The following is a 19,659-nucleotide window of genomic DNA, read 5'->3' as shown; positions in this document are numbered from 1 at the left end:
GTCAACAGGAAAGTGAGGTTCAAATAAAATATCAAGTGTATGACCAGCTGAGTTGGACTCCAGCTTTTCCCTGATCAACACATTAGTATAGATCTTAGAGCCTCTGTTGTCTACATCTGTAGAAAAGGACACTCATCAATGAAACTATTATATCTCCTTTTTTCCCAGTCTTAACAACGGATTGGAGTATCCTAGATTATAGGCTTATGAAAAACAGATCTGTATCACTCAATAAACATATTATTAAAATTATAATCTCTTTATTGTTTACATATACTGTACTTCAGATAATTAAAATACACTGCCAAAAAAAACTCTGCCAAGGCCAGGTGTAGTGGCTCATGCCTGTAATTCCAGCACTTTGGGAGGCCAAGACAGGCAGATCGCTTGAGCCTAGAAGTTTGAGACCAGCCTGGACAACATGGCGAGGCCTCTTCTCTACAAAAAAATACTTAAAAATTAGCAGGGTGTGGTGGCATGCTCCTTTAGTCCTAGCTACTCAGGAGGCTGAGGTAGGAGGATCACTTGAGCCTGGCAGTTCCAGGCTGCAGTGAGCCATGATCACACCACTGTACTCCAGTCAGCCTGGGCAACAGAGCGAGGCCCTGTCTCAAAAAAAAAAAAAAAAATGCTCTGCCAAAAATAAAATCAAGTAACTACTATCTGAACTTCTATTAGGCTGCTTTAGGATTTTAGAATCAGAGAATTCTAAGATCAGAAATAATCTTGGAGGTACAGTAGTCCTCCCTAATCTGCGATTTCACTTTCTGCAGTTTCAATTACCTGAGGTAAAACAAGATATTTTGAAAGATCACATTCATATAACTTTCATTTCAGTGTATTACTGTTATTTATTCATTTTATTATTATGTATGTATAGCAAAAAACATTGCGTATACAAGGGTTGGTACTACCTGTAGTTTCAGGCATCCATTGGGACCCTTGGAACATATCCCTCTAGGATAAAGGAGGACTACTGTAATCTAATTCAGCCCTACTTTTATAAAAGGTTATAAATACAGAAGGAAGTTAACTGACTTGGCCAAGTTCGTTTGGCAGAGCCCGTACTGGAATCTGGCCATGAAATTCTAACTAAGTATACTTTTCACCACATCATGGTTGTAAAAAAATTTTTTGATTGAAAATAATGAAAGTGATTGAAGTTTTTCCTTGAATAAATTATTTGAAATTGTTAGTAGCCTGTTTTTTGTTTTGTTTTTGAGACGTAGTTTCACTCTAGTTGCCCAGGCTGGAGTGCAATAGCGCGATCTCGGCTCACTGCAACCTCCGCCTCCCAGGTTCAAGCGATTCCCCTGCTTCAGCCTCCTGAGTAGTTGAGATTACAGATGCCCGCCACCACGTCTGGCTAATTTTTGTATTTTTAGTAGAGACGGGGTTTCACCATGTTGGCCAGGCTGGTCTTGAACTCCTGGAGTCAAGTGATCCACCCGCCTCAGCCTCCCAAAGTGCTGGGATTACAGGCATTAGCCACCACGCCCGGCCTAAAGGATTATTTTCAATACATTTTTAAATCCTGCACTTGATTCTGCCAGCTACCCAGTACTCAAAAGGGTATTTTGTAGACCCCAGCCTTCAAAAGGGTCCTTAGAAAGTGGAATGCAATTTAAATATTATTCTAAGTAATGCAAAATTAGTTTAGTATGTGTTCAGAGATTAATAACATATCCCAAAACAAAAAAGACATCTGAATTGATGTTATTGATATTAGTGCCCATAATTAGTTGTGTCTTGAAAAGTACCTTAATTGTCTTAATTGTGCATTTTATCTCAACTGTTATTCACAGAGCACAAACCAACTTGGCAAAAAGCATGCTGAAAGAATATATACAAAATACGTGATATGAACAATATGTACCTTGGGAGAGCAAAGAAAGGTAAACACAACATAGACAGATTGGACTCTTAGAACATGGGTCGTCCAGGCACGGTGGCTCACACCTGTAATCTCAGCACTTTGGGAGGCCAAGGCAGGTGGATCACCTGAGGTCAGGAGTTTGAGACCAGCCTGGCCAACATGGTGAAACCCCGTCTCTAATAAAAATACAAAAAATTAGCTGGCTGTGGTGGTGGGTCCCTGTAATCCCAGCTACTCGTTGGGCTGAGGTAGGAGAATCCCTTGAACCCGGGAGGCGGAGGCTGCAGTGAGCCGAGATCGGGCCATTGCACTCCAGCCTGGGCGACAGAGTGAGACTCCATCTCAAAAAAAAAAAAAAAAAAAAGATGGGTAAAATTTGGATAGACAGAGAAGAGCATGAGTAAACACACGGAGACAGAAATAAATTTTTGACTCCTTTAAATTTCTAAAATTGTCTAGTTAAAAAAAAAAATTTGACCCCCTACTACAAAGGTAGATGAGATCATGGAGAGCTTGAAGACCACGATGAGAAATAGAAGTTTCCATGTTCATCCTAATTATGAGAGTGACATTATTTGAGATTTCATTTCTAATTCTAAATTTCCAGAATTTTAATTTTTGACCCTATTAGCTGAGGAAGATTTGTTGAAATATTTGTTCAACATTTGTTGAACTTATTCAAGTTTCAAAAAACAAGAACATTCCTTGAAGCATCTATCTCATCAATTCTTTAACTTTCCCATAGGGAAAGTCCACAATCTCCCTCAAACAAAATTCACTATCAGAAATATTTGCATTTAACCTCCCCTATTTTTAAACCAAGGTAATATCTTTTAGTGTTCATATTCGTCCACGGATTTAACAGAGCCTTAGTAGCAGGCTTAGATGGTAGCACTAGCTTATTCAATTGCATAAAATGTACATTATTCAATTTAGAAGTTTAGCGGACATAGAATTTCAAGAGGTTCTGTCTCTCAAAAATCATAATGGTTCCCGTTCATTCTCATTCCCTCATATTCTCTCTCTCTCTCTCTCCTTCTTTCCCTCCCTCTCCCAGCCATTTGATACTATAAAATAACTGTCATCTAAGACCGTTGCAAACACCAACCACAATAACCATATTTGCTCACTGAGTTACCACTTAGCAGGTGCAACAAGGAAGTACTGTTTCTCATCTCCTAAAACCAAAAGGGTTCATCTCGTACCTAATTTGTCACTTAAGTGAAAAGGATATCACGACTTACACTAACTTTCTCCTAAGTGTCAGAGGTTGCCGGCTTAACCAGACCGGAGAAGAGCAGGATCCCCGGGCCTAGCTTTGCTGAGCGGCACAGGGGAGCATCGCCTGGAATTGGTGGGTGTCCCTCCTCACTAGTGGGCACCCCCTTGCCCATCGACCTGCCCAAACCCGAAGGGACCCCGCCAGGGTCTCGGTTTGGCACCTACCCTCTCCTGCTCCCCGCCAAGAGCCAGCCACCCTCCTCGACCCCGAAGAAAGCTCGGGTGCCCAGCTGCGAGTGGAGCAGAGGGAACCCAGCGCCTCCGGCTCACGCTGGGAGCCCCCTCCCCGCCGGTGCCCCGCCCACTGCACGGCCCCCACCATCCTCTCTGCTCTGGCAAGGCAGGCGAAGACCTGAGCCTTATCTCCGGACCCCCCCACCCCCAATCTCCCGCCGCGCTGCTCCGCACCTACCGCGCGGCCACCGGCCTTACCTGGCCGGGTCTCGGCGAGCGAGGCTGCTCCTGGTGCTTGCGTCCAGCGCACTAACCTGTCCTCCAGCCCCCGGCCCACCGCTCCGCTCTGCCCCTCCTCCCGCCGCGCGCGCCCGCCTCCTGGCTGCCATGGCGACAGTTCCCACACCCTGCGGCCGCTGATTGGTCCGGTTCGCGATTGCTGACGACGCCGATTGGCGGGAGCAGGGACAAGGCCGCGCCGGGGAGCCTGGAGGCGGGCGGTGGGGAGCGCCGAAGCTATGGAGCCTGGGGGGAGGCTGAGCCAGGAGGGACGTGGCGCTCTGAGATGAGGGCTCGGGAGGCCGCGCCTCTTCCTTCCCTAGCTTACCCGGAGAAGCCTGTGGAGCAGGACTTGGGCGGGTGAGGTGCCGTCCTGAGACCCGGGCAGAGCCCCAGGGATCGCCTCTCCCTTGGCCTCTGGCCTGCGCCTGCAGCGCCCACGCAGGTCGGAGAATGGCTGTCAGGCCTATTCTCGCCCACAGGCCTCGCTCGGCTCTGACACCCCCGTCCTCCGCCTTGGCGGGAATCTTAACGGCATTTGTAACCGCACCCACCCCCGTTGTGCTGGGCCCTCGGTCACTGTGGTTTAACTGTATTTACCCACCTTCTCTCTCGCCCATTCGCAGACAGCTCTTTCCTCTGCATCCTGCCCCAGAGAACAGACATCTATTCCAAACCCCTCATTTTAAAGATGGGGAAACTGAGGCTCAAAGATGCACATGGGTAGCTTGAGCCTTCCAGAAGCTTTTGGAGCCACAGGCTGTTTACGAAGTTTCATTCTGCCGATTAGTTTTTTTCACCTGAAAAATTGGTATCATATCTACCTTAGGGTTATTCACGAAGATTGAATGAGATAACATTGCCAGGAAAACAGTACAGACTAGGCATGGTGACTCACCCTGTAATGCCAGCACTTTGGGAGGCCAAGGCAGGAGGATGGCTTGAGCTCAAACATTTGAGACCAATCTGGACAACAGTGAGATCCTATCTCCACAAGAATATTTTTTTCTTTTTTATCTTTAACACAATGATGTTTCAGTCTGAAGAAAATACTTAAAAATTTGCCAGGTGCTGTGTCGCACATCTGTAGTCCCAGCTACTCAGGAGGCGGAGGCGGAGGCGGGAGGATCACTTTAGCTCAGAAGGCCGAGGCTGCAGTGAACCATGATCATTGTGCCACAGAGTGAGACCCTGTCTCAAGAAAACAAACAAACAAAAACACACAGTACAGAATCTGCCACATAGTGTGTTAGCAATGAAAGCTTCTGTTATCAGGAAGTACTACCAGCCAGACTGCCTCTGTTGCACAACTGGACTCTGTGTGCCCCTAACTGTATAATTTGTCAGTTATTTAAGTGCTCTCTGCCTCCATGTCCTTGTCTGTAAAATGAACATAATAATAGTACCCCCCTACTTACAGCATAGCAAATTAATTTAAAAAGTGACTGGCGCATAGTAAATTTTAAATAAATGTTAACCATTCTCAGATTAGTGGCTGAGCTGGGACTATAACTTAGGTCTCTAGATTTCAACCCAATCGTATTTATTTATTTATTTAGAGATAGAGTCTCCTTCTGTTGCCCAGGCTGAAGTGCAGTGGCGCAATCTCAGCTCACTGCAGCCTCAACCTCGCAGGCTCAAGCAATCCTCCCACCTCAGCCTCCCAAGTAGCTGGGACTACAAGCACACACCACCACGCCTGGCTAATTTTTTGGCATTTTTTTGTAGAGACGGATTTTTGCCATGTTATCCAGGCTGGTCTCGAAGTCCTGGACTCAAGCGCTCTGCCTTCCTCAGCCTCTCAAAGATTAGAAGCGTGAACCACCACACCTGGCCTCAATTATCTTTACTAACACTTCTCATCCACATACATAGATCAGTACCTCAAGGTTAAGCTCCTTTTTGAGGTTCAGGAGAAGAGGACCCTCCAGCCTGGGCGACAAGAGCGAAACTCCGCCTCAAAACGAACAAACAAAAAAGGGTGAACTCCTAGGAGCAGGAGACTGATGCAGCACAGGAAAGCGCCAAAATTGAGGATTCTTGGCTTCACCCAGTAAAGAATTCAAGAGTGAGCTGGTGGTGTTAAACAGCAACTTTTATTGAAGCCGCAGTACCCGGCAGCAGCAGAGCTACTGCTCCTTGCAGAGCAGGGCTACCCTGTAGGCAGTGTGCCCAGAGCAGCAAGTCAGAGGCAGTTCTGCATTCCTGTTTATACTGATTTTATTTTATTTTTGTTTTTATTTATTTATTTTGAGACAGAGTCTCACTTTGTCACCCAGGCTGGAGTGCAGTGGTATAGTCTCAGCTCACTACAGTCTCCACCTCCTGGGTTCAAGTGATTCTTCTGCTTCAGCCTCCTGAGTAGCTGGGATTACAGGCACCCGCCACCACTCCTGGCTAATTTTTGTATTTTTAGTAGAGACGGGGTTTCACCATGTTGGTCAGGCTGGTCTCGAACTCCTGACCTCAAGCAGTCCACCCACTTCGGCCTCCTAAAGTGCTGGGATTCTAGGCATGAGCCACTGTGTCTGGCCCTATACCCACTTTTAAGTATATGCAAATTAATGGGCAGTTTATGCAGAAATTTCTAGAATGAGGGTGGCATCCTCCAAGTTGTCAGGTCATTGCCACAGAAAGGGGCCATAACTTCAGGGTGTTGTCATGGCAATGGTAAACTGACATGGCACAGTGGTGGGCGTGTCTTATGGGGAGGTGCTTCTGTTCCAAACCTGTTTCAGCTAGTTCTCAATTTGGTCTGTTGACCAAGCCCTGCCTCCAGAGTTGAGTTCTGCCTCCCATCTCAGTACCACCAGGTTGCCTAAGGAGGCATGAACTGGTCCAGGTTGGAAACAGAGCAGGTCAAAAACTCCTTTCCTGATCAGTAGTGGGATCACGCCTGTGAAGAGCCACTGTGTTTCAGCCTGGGCAGTATAGCAAGACCCTGTCTTGCCTAAAACAGTTCATTCGTGTGCACAATTGGAAAAAGCTGCTTTTAGAACCAGATAAATTGAATGGGAGACCTTCTTTATGTTTGTCCTGGTTTCAGTCAACTAAAACCCTCTTTTCCCCGCTTTTCTTTTAGAGATAGGGTCTCACTATGTTGCCCAGCTAGTCTTGAACTCCTGGCATCAAGCAATCCTCCCACCTCAGCCTCCCAAAATGCTGGGATTACAGGCATGAGTCACTGCACCTGGCCTACGCCTGTCTCTACAAAAAGAGCTTTTTATAAATTAGCTGGGAAAGAATCCACAGACCCTTTGAAAGATGCAGCAGGCTGCAGCGTACTCTGTGAGACAGGTGAAAAACTGTAAGTTCCCAGAGTGTGAGAGGGGGAGAGTCTTCCTCCAAGCACACATTCCTACCAGGGAATCTGAACATCTAGTCCACAGGAGAAGGCTTTAACCCTCCCCAGAGCCGGAATGGATTTAGGGAGTGGCGTGAAATAAATAAACGTAGAAGCAGTAGTGGGAAGTGCCTTGTAGGCATTCCCAGTCTCTATTGTAAATGGAGGGAAGCCATTCCTGACTGTATCTTACAGGGGCCCTCAGGGAAGTCAGCCAACAAACTCAGGGAGGGGTCCCAGGGTGAAAGAAGCTCCCAACTGAATTTTATGATATAATCTGGAGTGGGGATGAACTCCCTTGAGCAGAAACCAGTGGGCAAGCGAGAAGTGTGCAGGAGACACAAGCATACATGCTGGGTGTTCAGCTTACCAGCAGAAAGGGAAGGGCATGACCTGAAAGCTGTGGTTTCAGGTCACAGTGTGCACAGACTGCCTGGATCTAAACTCAGTGCTGTTAACAGGGCACTGATGGAGCAAGACCAGCCTTGCCAACTGCATGGGAGCTGGGTGAGGCTTGCTGCTGCCTGCTACTCCCCACTGCCTTTGTGAACTCATGTGCAGCAGAGGCAGTTATACTCCCTTCTGGAACAAATGGAAACACATCCCACAACACTGCCAAAAGCTATCTGCAGATTCCATACAATTCCCATCAAAATACAATCATCATTCTTCACAGAACTGGAGAAAAAAATCTTAAAATTCATATGGAACAAGAAAAGAGCCGCATAGCCAAAGCAAGACTAAGCAAAAAGAACAAATCTGGAGGCATCACCTTACCCAACTTCAAACTATACTACAAGACTACAGTTGCTGCCGGGCATGGTGGCTCACGCCTGTAATCCCAGCACTTTGGGAGGCCAAGGCGGGTGGATCACCTGAGGTCAGGAGTTCGAGACCAGCCTGGCCAACATGGTGAAACCCCGTCTCTACTAAAAATACAAAAATTAGCCAGGTGTGGTGGCAGGCGCCTGTAATCCCAGCTACTCAGGAGGCTAAGGCAGGAGAATCGCTTGAACCCAGGAGGCGGAGGTTGCAGTGAGTCGAGATCATGCCATTGCACTCTAGCCTGGGGGACAAGAGCGAGACTTCGTTTCAAAAAAAAAAAAAAAGGCTATAGTTACCAAAACATCATGGCACTGACATAAAAACAGGAACACAGACCACTGGAATAGAATAAAGAAAAATGGCCAGCCACGATGGCTCACACCTGTAATCCCAGCACTTTGAAGGCTGAGGCTGGTCATCACTTGAGGCCAGGAGGTCAAGACCAGCCTGGCCAATATGGTGAAACCCTATCTCTACTAAAAGTACAAAAATTAGCCGGGTGTGGTGGTGGATGCCTGTACTCCCAGCTACTGGGGAGGCTGTGGTAGGAGAATTGCTTGAACCCGAGTGGCGGAGGTTGCAGTGAGCTGAGATCACGCCACTGCACTCCAGCCTGGGTGACCGAGTGAGATCCTGCCTCAAAAAAAAAAAAAAAAGTCAAAAAACAATAGATGTTGGCATGGATGTGGTGAAAAGGGAACACTTTTACACTGCTCTTGGGAATGTAAATTAGTACAACCTCTATGGAAAACAGTATGGAGATTCCTTAAATAACTGAAAGTAGAACTACCATTCAATTCAGCAATCCCTCTATTGGGTATCTACCCGAAGGGAAAGAAATCATCATATGAAAAAGATACTTGCACATGCATGTTTATAGCAGCACAATTCTCAAGTGCAAAGACATGGAACGAACCTAAGTGCCCAGCAACCAACAAGTACACAAAGAAAATGTGTTATATGTACACTATGGAACACTACTGATTCATAAAAAGGAACAAAATAATGTATTTTGCACCAACTTGGATGGAGCTGGAGGCCATTATTCCAAGTAAAGTAACTCAGGAATGGAAAACCAATTATCATATGTTCTCACTTATAAGTGGGAGCTAAGCTGTGAGGACACAAAGGTAGAATTATATAATAGACTTTGGGGACTCAGAAGGTAAGGTTGGGAGAAGGGTGAGGAATAAAAGACTACATATTGGGTACAGTGTATACTGCTGGGGGACCGGGTGCACTAAAATCTCAGAAATGACCACTGAAGAACTTATCCATGTAACCAAAACCTACCTGTACCCCAAAAACTATTGAAATAAAACACTTTCAAAGATAAAAAGTGGCCAGGCACAGTGACTCATGCCTGTAATCCCAGCACTTTGGGAGGCCAAGGCGGGCAGATCACCTGAGGTCAGGAGTTCAAGACCAGCCTGGCCAACATGGTGAAATCCCATCTCTACTTCAAATACAAAAAAATTAGCTGGGCGTGGTAGTGCACGCCTGTAGTCTCAGCTACTTGGGAGGCTGAGGCAGGAGAATTGTTTGAACCCGGGAGGCTGAGGTTGCAGTGAGCCGAGATCATGCCACTGCACACTCCAGCCTGGGCAACAGAGTGAGACTCTGTCTCAGAAAAAAAAAAGAAAAGAAAAAAAAAGAAAGAAAGAAAAGAAAAAGAATAAATAAAACCCCAGCATTGAAAGTCTTGCTGCTAGGAACAACGGATGCTTTTGAAGCACCACCCTTTGTGCTTTGTTGGGGGAAACCAGTTATGTGGAAGCACTTGTGGATACTCAAGAGTGTGCATGGGAAGGAATGAGTGTAACATGGGCAGGGCAGGGACCAGTGGACTTTTTGTAAGCTTTCAGCTCAATAAAATGAACCCATGTGGTGAGATAATAACAGTAAGTAAAACTAAAACTTGAAGGTTTAGCACTGACAGAGAATCTCCTGGTGGGAAAGATGTCTAAAGAACATGGGCCAGGCGCGGTGGCTCACACCTATAATCCCAGCACTTTGGGAGGCCTAGGCAGGTGGATCACTTGAGGTCAGGAGTCTGAAAGCAGCCTGACCAACATGGTGAAACCCCATTCTACTAAAAATACAAAAAAATTAGTGGGACATGGTGGTGCATGTCTGTAAACCCAGCTACTTAGGAGGCTAACGCAGGAGAATCGCTTGAACCCAGGACACGGAGGTTGCAGTGAGCCAAGATCATGCCATTGCACTCCAGGCTGGACAACAGAGTGAGATTCTGTCTCAAAAAAAAAAACAAAAAGCAATAACAACAACAACAACAACAACAGAAACCATAGTCACTACCTTGTGTATTCCAACTGTTCTATAATACTAATTAAGAACATAGTCACTACCTTGGACAAGGGAAAATACACAAGCTTTAGCGTCAGAATTGGACCCCAACCCTGGCTCTACTGCTTATTACATGTGCCCAGTTTTGAGTTAGTTCCCTAACTCTAGGCCTGGTGCATTTTCTAGAGAGTAGTTGTTCAAGTCTGGAAAGAGTGAACTGGGAGGTATAGTGGTTAAGAGCGTGAACAATGAAACCTGTCCACCTGGATTAAAAACCCAGCTCCATCCATATTAGCTAATGTCCTCCAGCAAGTCACTTAACCCTGCTCTTCAAAGCACAGCTTTCCCACTTGTAAAATGCAGGCAACAATAGTTCAAGCTTCATATAGTTGTGGTAAGGATTAAATGAGTTTATATTTGTAAAGCAGAGGGTGCCCGGTGCAAAGTGCTTTATTAATGTCTAATAATATATTGGTCTCCGTTTCTCCACCTGTAACCTGGGGATAATAATGCCGAACTAACTTTAAGGATTCCAATGATACATGTGAAGTGCTAGAAAGGTGGCCAGATGCGGTGGCTTACGCCTGTAATTCCAGCACTTTGGGAGGCCGAGGCGGGCAGATCACCTGAGGTCAGGAGTTGGAGATCAGCCTGGCCAACATGGTGAAACCCGGTCTCTACTAAAAACACAAAAATTAACCAGGCGTGGTGCTGAGCACCTGTAGTCCCAGCTATTCAGGAGGGTGAGACAGGAGAATCACTTGAACTCTGGGAGGCAGAGGTTGCAGTGAGCTGAGATCACCCTACTACACTCCAGCCTGGGCAACAAGAGCGAGACTCCATCTCAAAAAACAAAACAAAAAAACCACCAAAAATAAAAAAAAAAAAAACCCAAAATAAATAAATAAATAAATAATAAAAATAAAGTCCTAGTGAGGAGATATCCAATAGCTTTTATTTCTGTTCCCCACCTTGCCCCTACTTCTGCCCTGTTACCTTGGAAATCCTGTCTGATTACTGCTACCTCTGCCTTCATGTTGTCTCTTGCTCAGCATGGTGTAAGTAATTGATTCCTTGATTTCCTTGATTCCAGGAGATTTCTTGATTTCCTTTGGCTCAGCTGAGAAACTCAAAATGTGTTTGCTGGAAGCCAGAAGAAAATAAAAGTGAAACAACCCCAGAGAACCAGCTGACGCGAACCCTGCCCCATATTTCATCTCTTGGTACTTCTAGAGGGAAAAAAATGGTTTCAAGGACATTCTGGCTTTCTAAGACTTCAGTTCCCTTCTTACCTCCTCTTTTAGGATCCTGCAGAACATCAACTGGCCAATTAGTTACAAAATCAAATTCTTCATTGTGTTAAGAAAAAGGAAGAAGGGCTGAGTGCAGTGGCTCACGCCTGTAATCCCAGCACTTTGGAAGTCTGAGGCGGGCAGATCAGGAGTTCAAGACCAGCCTGGCCAACATGGTGAAACCGCATCTCTACTAAAAATACAAAAATTAGCCGGACGTGGTGGCATATGCCTGTAATCCCAGCCACTCAGGAGGCTGAGGCAGGAGAATCACTAAAAGGCAGAAGTTGCAGTGAGCTGAAATCGCACCACTGCACTCCAGCTTGGGTGACAGAGTGAGATTTCATCTCAAAAAAAAAAAAAGGGAAGAGGGAGAATACTTACTCCCAAGAGATAGTAAGTAGTCAGAACTAGAAAACTCAGGGTAAACTTTTCTTGGGAGCTAAGACTGTTGTTGTTGTTGTTGTTGTTGTTGTTTTTATCAAGGTCAAGATCAGGGATCAGCAAACAATGGCCCTTGGGTCAAATCAACCCATTACTTGCCATTACTTGTTTTTATTGACAGTCTTATTAGAACACAGCAACTTTCAACATCTGTCCATCTTGTGTATGTGTTATCTATCTTCTCAGGTTGTTTTCGTACTACAATGGCAGAGTTAAATAGTCGTGACAGAAACTGTATGGCTCTTGGCCCCTTACAGAAAAAAAAAAAATTACTAACATCTGGACTAGATAATTCACCCAGGATCATATTTTCAGTATTCTCAGTGCAGAAATTCTTTACCTTCATCAAATCCTGTAATGCATGGCTTCTCAATCTTTAATGTGCATATAAGTCACTTCGGGAACTTATTAAAATATAAATTCTAGCCAGAGGTCGGGTGTTGAACACCCCATATTCCCAGCTACTTGGGAGGCTGAGGCAGGATGATCACTTGCTTCAGCCCAGAATTTCAAGGTTACAGTGAGCTATGATCACACCAGTGCACTCCAGCCTGAGTGACAGAGACCGAGCGAGACACTGTCTCTAAAAAACAAAACAAAACAAAACAAAATGTTTTAAAATGTAACCGGGCATGGTGGCTCAGGCATGTAATCCCAGCATTTTGGGAGGCTGAGATAGGTGGATCTCTTGAGCCCAGGAGTTTGACACCAGCCTGAGCAATATGGCAAAACCCGTCTCTACTGAAAGTACAAAAAATTAGCCAGGTATGGTGGCAGACATCTGTAGTCTCAGCTACTTGGGAGGCTAAGGTGGGAGAATCACCTGAGCCTGGGAAGGCGAGGCTGCAGTGAGCTGTAATGGCACCACTGCACTCCAGCCTGGGTGACAGGAGTGAGACCCTGTCTCCAAAAAATAAAATGAATCCAAAGTCTGACTCAGTAGCTCTACAAGGAAGCCTGAAATTCTGTTTTCCGACAACCTCTGAGGGGTACCAATAAGGCTGTTTCCTGGATCCACCTGATCCCATCAATTATCTCATCATTCCTGCCCCCCCCGCCTCCCCATTATCCAACTTAATTACTCTGGTTCATCAGTAAAATCACTCCCATACAAATATCAACTTCCTTGCCTTTCTTTCCCTCTGCTGCTCTCACCTGACAGAAACCCAACCTTGGATAAGCCCAACATATACTTTCTTCTTGCTACATTTCAGGAGAAAAATCACTGGACTTATGTCTCCAAATTCACAGTCATCAATCTCAGACCCTAAGTACCACCCAGCAACTTTCCACTTTTCTCTCTCCCCCACCCATAATGACCATTCCATACCTTTCCTTGCTCCTCAAACCTCCCATTCTTCCTTCACACTCATTTCAGAGGTGACCCTGAGTCAGCTTTGTTGAGAACCTCTTTGTATCAGTTAAGGAACTCTTGTTTTTTTTTTTTTTTTTTTGAGACGGAGTCTCGCTCTGTCGCCCAGGCTGGAGTGCAGTGGCGCGATCTCGGCTCACTGCAAGCTCCGCCTCCCGGGTTCACGCCATTCTCCTGCCTCAGCCTCCCGAGTAGCTGGGACTACAGGCGCCCGCTACTACGCCCGGCTAATTTTTTGTATTTTTAGTAGAGACGGGGTTTCACCGTGTTAGCCAGGATGGTCTCGATCTCCTGACCTCGTGATCCGCCCGCCTCGGCCTCCCAAAGTGCTGGGATTACAGGCGTGAGCCACCGCGCCCGGCCGGAACTCTTGTTTTAAAGCAGGATTTCTCAACACTATTGACATTTGAGGCCGAGTAAGTCTTTGTTGTGGGGAATTGTTCTGTGTGTTACAGGTTGTTAGCAGAATCTCTGGTCTCTATTCACTAGATGCCACTAACACCCACTGCCAGTTGTCAACCAAAAATATCTCCAGACATTGCCAGATATCCACTGAAGAGTACAATCTCCCCTGGCTGAGAACCACTGGTTTAAATCAACAGAAACCAACTCCAGCTGGAGATTTATTGAGAGGCTAATGGAGTAACTCATAGATAGATCTTGAGTAGGATACAAATCCTAGGGGCTGGAGATCTTCGGCCTTCTTTCTGGAAGTTGTCATTAGGTTAGTTCCTTCTGTCTTTGGGTGTTCCCAATTAAGTTTCAGATTCTCAGTAGGAAGAATCTAAGTCCTGTTTGGGTCAGGTATTCACTCCTATAGCCTGGAGAATAGAGTCTGTGACTAGAATAACGCTGGGAAGAGGTATTCAACAGGAAAAAAGTAATAGCCACCATACTTCCTTTGTATTCTGTATCTATATTCTGCTAAAGTGACATAAAACTGGCTACAAAGACTTCAATAAATTGGAGTTTATTTTTCTATGATAAAGAAATACACCTGGCCGGGCGCGGTGGCTCATGCCTGTAATCCCAGCACTTTGGGAGGCTGAGGCGGGCGGATCACGACGTCGGGAGATCGAGACTATCCTGGCTAACACAGTGTAACCTCGTCTCTACTAAAAATACAGAAAAATTAGCTGGGCATGGTGGCGGGCATCTGTAGTCTCAGCTACAGGGGAAGCTGAGGCGGGAGAATGGCGTGAACCTGGGAGGCGGAGCTTGCAGTGAGCCAAATCGTGCCACTGCACTCCAGCCTGGACGACGGAGCGAGACTCTGTCTCAAAAAAAAAAAAAAAAAAAAAAAGAAATACACCTGTAGGAGGCAGTTTTTGCCCTGTGTTCAGCTGCTAAGTAATATCGTCATAGCCTCTCTGCATTCCTCAGCTCTGACTTTTCATCTTCAAGCTTATTGCCTCAGGTTGAAAGACAGCTAGCATACTTCCTGACATCATGAGTCATGACCACATTCAGAAATAGGAAACAGGCGAGGCATGGTGGCTTACACCTGCATTCCTGTGTTTTGAGAGGCCAAGGCAGGAAAATCACTTGAGGCCAAGAGTTTGAAACCAGCCTGAGCAACATAGCAAGTCCCCATCTCTACAAGAAGAAAAAGAAAAAAATTAGCTGGGCATAACAGCATACTGAGACCCCCATCTCTACCAAAAAAATAAATTAAATGCAGAAATTAGCCGGGTGTGGTGGTGTGCACTTGTAGTCCTAGCTACTAAGGAAACTGAGGTGGGAAGATCGAGGTTACAGTGAGCTATGATTGGCCACTTCCCTCTGGACTGACAAAGTGAGACCCCATCTGTATAAGAAAAAAAAAAAAAAAGTGGAGCGGGGCCAGGCACGGTGTCTCACACCTGTAATCCCAGCACTTTGGGAGGCCAAACTGGGCAGATCACCTGAGGTCAGGAGTTCGAGACCAGCCTGGCCAACATGGTGAAATGTGTCTCTACTAAAAATACAAAATTAGCTGGTCATGGTGTTGGGCGCCTGTGATCCTAGCTACTCGAGAGGCTGAGGCAGGAGAATCACTTGACTCTGTCTCAAAAAAAAAGAAAAAAAGAAAAGAAATTGAAACACATGGGATAGGGGATAGGGGGATGTGTGGAGGCAGCAAAAGAACCTTTTATGTAAGAAGTTCCCTCTCCTTTTGTTAGCAAAGGAAAAACTGTCACAGAGCCACCCCATACACCACCCCACCCCCACCCACCAGCTCCAGCAAACAAGCCTTAAAGTTCCATTGACTAGAAATAGGTTATATGACCATTCTCCCGGTACAAGGTATGATAAGAAAGTGTCTGGCAAAGAAAGAGGAATGCAGTCATCATGACTGGCTTACACCAATTACAACTAATCTCCTAAGTATGGACACACTGCTACCCCCACAGCAAATTTTGGGTTCTATTAACGAGGAAGAAGAGGGTCTGGCTGTTATGCAATAGTGCAGTGTTTGCCATGTCTTCCCGATATCAAATCCACAAACACTCATGATTCTGTACCCATGTCCTCTTTCTTTCCTTCTGTAACAACAAAAGGCAGTCCCTTTACTCTGAATTCCATTCCCCTCACTTCTCAAGGACTTCACTCCTTTATTTGGCTTTTGCCTTTCCTTCCTATATGATGACTCTTCCCCTGGCTACAGAATCACATTCTAGGCATACAAACATGCTATAGGACTGTCTTCCATCTTTTAAAAATCCCCTTCGTTATGGATAAAGAAATGTGATAATGCAAGCCGAGTAAAATGTCAAGTAGAAAATTTAGTGATTTTACTGCAAAATTCTTTCAACTTTTCTATATGTAATTACATACTTTATACAATGTAATGTTGGAAATAAAATCTCTTCCTTGACCCCAAATCCCCCTCCAAAGTATTTCCCTGCTTATTGTTCAAATTCATTGAAAAAGTTCCTTCCCCTAGTTGCTCACCTCTCTTTTCTTCTTATTTATACTAGTCTGGCTTCCATTTTCTCCAACAGCACACTGAAGTTGCTTTTTTTTTTTTTTTTGAGATGGTGTCTCGCTCTGTCGCCCAGGCTGGAGTGCAGTGGCACAATCTCGGCTCACTGCAACCTCCACCTCCCGGGTTCAAGCAATTCTCCACCTCAGCCTCCCAAGTAACTGGGATTACAGCCACCCGCCACCACTCCTGGCTAATTTTTGTATTTTTAGTAGAGACGGTGTTTCACCATCTTGGCCAGGCTGATCTTGAACTCCTGACCTTGTGATACACCCGCCTCAGCCTCCCAAAGTGCTGGGATTACAGGTGTGAGCCACTGAGCCCGGCCTATTATTTTTATTTATTAAATTTTTTGTTTATTTTGTTTTGTTTGAGACATAGTCTTGCTCTGTCACCCAGGTTGGAGTGCAGTGGCACAATCTCGGCTCACTGCAACCTCTACCTCCCAGGTTCGAGTGATTCTAGTGCCTCAGTCTCCTAAGTAGTTGGGATTACAGGCATGAGCCACTGTTCCTGGCAGATTTTTTTTTTCCCTCGAGACAGAGTCTTGCTCTGTCATCTGGGCTGGAGTGCAGTGGCTGACTGCAACCTCTACCTCCTGGGTTCAAGCAATTCTCCTGCCTTACCCTCCCAAGTACCTGGGATTACAGGTGCCTGCCACATGCCTGGCTAATGAGATTGCTTTTATTAAGGTCACCTTTCAGTGGACACTTTTCTGTCCTCATCTTACTCAACTGCCCAGCAGCACTGTTTGCTTCTGACTCCCCTCTCGAAACACTTTCCTCTCTTAGCATCTGACACCACTCTCTTCTGGTTTTCTTTCTACCTTTCTAGATAATCCTTTTCAGGCTTCTTTGCCATCTTCTTCTTCATTACCCAACTTCTAAAAGATAGAATGTTCCAGGGTTGGTTCTGGGACCTCTTCTCTGTCCACAGCAAACTTTTTTCACAGAAGCATTATTGGTATTTTATGTGAGACATTTCTTCATTGAGCAGGATTTCCCGTGCATTGCACAATGTTTTATATTCCTAGATTCTACTCACTAAGTGCCAGTAGTGTCTCCTTTGTCCCTGCAGTCAATGTGACAACCCAAATTGCCTCCAAACAATCTCTAGAGAAGTAACACTTCTCCAAGTGAAGAACAATCTCCTCTTTCATTTGGTGGTGCAAGCCAGTCCATAAACCATATACGTACCATGTACAGTATATGCAAAATTCTCAAATATCTCCAGTCCAAACTTCTCTTAGGAAATTTAGACTATCTTTAACTATCTACATTTTTATTTGGATGGCCTATTGTGGGAGGTCAATACATATTTGATGAATTAATGATCTAATTAACTATCTTAGTCCCTCTTTTTTTGGGGCCGGGGGGGACAGAGTCTCACTCTGTCGCCCAAGCTGGAGTGCAGTGGCACGATCTTGGCTCACTGCAACCTCTGCCTCCCGGGTTCAAGCGATTCTCCTGCCTCAGCCTCCCGAGTAGCTGGGATTACAGGCATCCGCCACCACATCCATCTAATTTTTGTATTTTTAGTAGAGACAGGGTTTCACCATGTTGGCCAGGCTGGTCTTGAACTCCTGACCTCAAGTGATCCACCCATCTCGGCCTCCCAAAGCGCTGGGATCACAAGCGTGAGCCGCCGCGCCCAGCCTGTCCCTCTTTTGTCTAACATTAAATTGCTGATCTTCTCATGCCTGTTGTTCACTGCGGGAGACCGGGAGATGTGCTGCTCAGATCCCCTTTCAAGAAAGGACCTGCTGCCCGGCTGTAGGAGTGTGGTTAGCTGAGAGTCTCTAGCTGTTACTGGCTTTAGGGTCTACCTCAGCTCTAGAGCCAAAGTCACACTCTTTTTGGCATGTAGTTAAGTCATACTCTTCTTGGGCAGGTTTCCAGCCAATGAATGAGCAAGGTGGTAGTTCATGGGTCTAGTCTAACACAGAACCCCTTCAACCGGCATTTTTTGCTCCGGAACCCCTCCATTGAGCTGGCAGAGACTTTGTCAGGTTTACATCATTATCTGCAAACTCCTCCTGCACAATTCTGCTTCTGTCCCTTTTCCTACACAGGTATTATCCCCCTGATAAACCTTTGGCACACCTAACTCTGTCGTAGCATATGCTTCCCAAACAACCTGCTCTGCACTTTCTCTATCCTTCTCATTTTAATAATTGGTATCCATTCAGTTGCTCAAGCTAAACCCCTATGAGTCATCTCTGATTCTTTGTTTTCCTTCATACCTCATATCTGCTTCATCAGCATCAGCAGTTTCTGTTGATTCTACCTCTAAGGTACATAATCAATCTCTCTCTCTCTCCCCCTCCCTCTCCCTCTCTCTAATAACCCAGTCTCAGTTATCATCATATCCCAATGGAATACTGCAAATAGCCTCCAAATTACTGTCCTACTGTCAATTTGGCATCCATTCTTCACACAGCAGTTGGAGGAATGCTTTAAAACATAGCACTACTCGCCGTGCACGGTAGCTCACGACTGTAATCCCAGCACTTTGGGAGGCTGAGGCGGGTGGATCACGAGGTTAGGAGTTCAAGATCAGCCTGGCCAACATGGTAAAACCCTGTCTCTACTAAAAATACAAAAATTAGCCGGGCGTGGTGGCATGTGCCTGTAGTCCCAGCTACTCAGGAGCCTGAGGCAGAAGAATTGCTTGAACCCGGGAGGCGGAAGTTGCAGTGAGCCAAGATTGCGCCACTGCACTCCAGCCTGGGCAACAGAGTGAGACTCCGTCTCAAAAAAAAAAAAAAAAAAATCAACTTTTATGACTTTTTTTTTCTTTTTTTGAGAGACAGAGTCTCACTATATTGCCCAGGTTGGAATACAATGGCAATTCACAGATGTGATTATTGTGCACTATAGCCTCAAACTTCTAGGATCAAGGGATCCTCCTGCCTCAGCCTTCCAAGTAGCTGGGACTAAGGGCACACACTACCATGCCCAGCTGTGATTCTTTTTGAAAGCTCTACTGATGCAGACATTCTCTTATGACATCATGAACTTACCCAAATAACCTTATCCTTGTTGGTGATGCTGTAAAAATTGTATCTTCCCACTCACTGCAATCTTGGGTTGCAGTCCTGAGATGAGATTAACACATGATGTCATAGGGGGATGATACAAAGAGATGTGCAAAGGCTTGCAATAATATGGAGGAATAAGTTGTTATTCCAAGGTGTTAGAGCAATTCATGATGTCATAGGGGTTGTGGCCAAGCAACCCTCAAAAGTGGAGGGGAAGACTGTTCATATAGTTTATGACATCACAAAGACAGGGCTCAGGACATTACAAAAACTTGACATCTTAAAGGGATGGTCAAACACTGAAATCACCAGTGGGAGGTGCACAACAGGAAAAGGGTTGGGCCCATATTTGGGAAGTCAGTGATCAGTGATGTCATAAGGGAATGGAGCAGTCATTCATTCCTTCAAGCATGATAACATAGAAAAGTTTGAAAGTTTTAGGACAAAGATCACAAGACTGC

At 45.6% G+C, this 19,659-nt stretch overlaps 1 protein-coding gene across 35 annotated transcripts in view; it reads right to left on the bottom strand.

Moving 5' to 3' along the window:
- NUCB2 (nucleobindin 2) overlaps positions 1-19,405 on the bottom strand; it is a 70,480-nt gene extending 51,075 nt beyond the window's left edge. For 6 of the 35 annotated variants that reach the window (XM_057299109.2, XM_008971475.5, XM_057299111.2 and 3 more), the window contains exon 1: positions 3,590-3,727. The gene's annotated coding sequence lies outside the window, so the exon portion shown is untranslated. Of the gene's footprint in view, positions 1-3,120; positions 3,492-3,565; positions 3,874-3,938; positions 4,192-4,214; positions 4,431-4,508; positions 4,802-6,154; positions 6,283-11,081; positions 11,229-19,180 lie in introns of those variants that run through there. The other 29 variants (XM_008971476.5, XM_055094211.2, XM_055094204.2 and 26 more) reach the window with 28 other exon arrangements.
- Between the last annotated feature and the right edge of the window lie 254 nt (positions 19,406-19,659).

This window comes from Pan paniscus, chromosome 9 (assembly GCF_029289425.2).
Source record: "Pan paniscus chromosome 9, NHGRI_mPanPan1-v2.0_pri, whole genome shotgun sequence".
NCBI lineage: Eukaryota > Metazoa > Chordata > Mammalia > Primates > Hominidae > Pan > Pan paniscus.
Note: the sequence above shows the minus strand (reverse complement) of the source record. Positions and strands in the feature narration are given on the sequence as shown.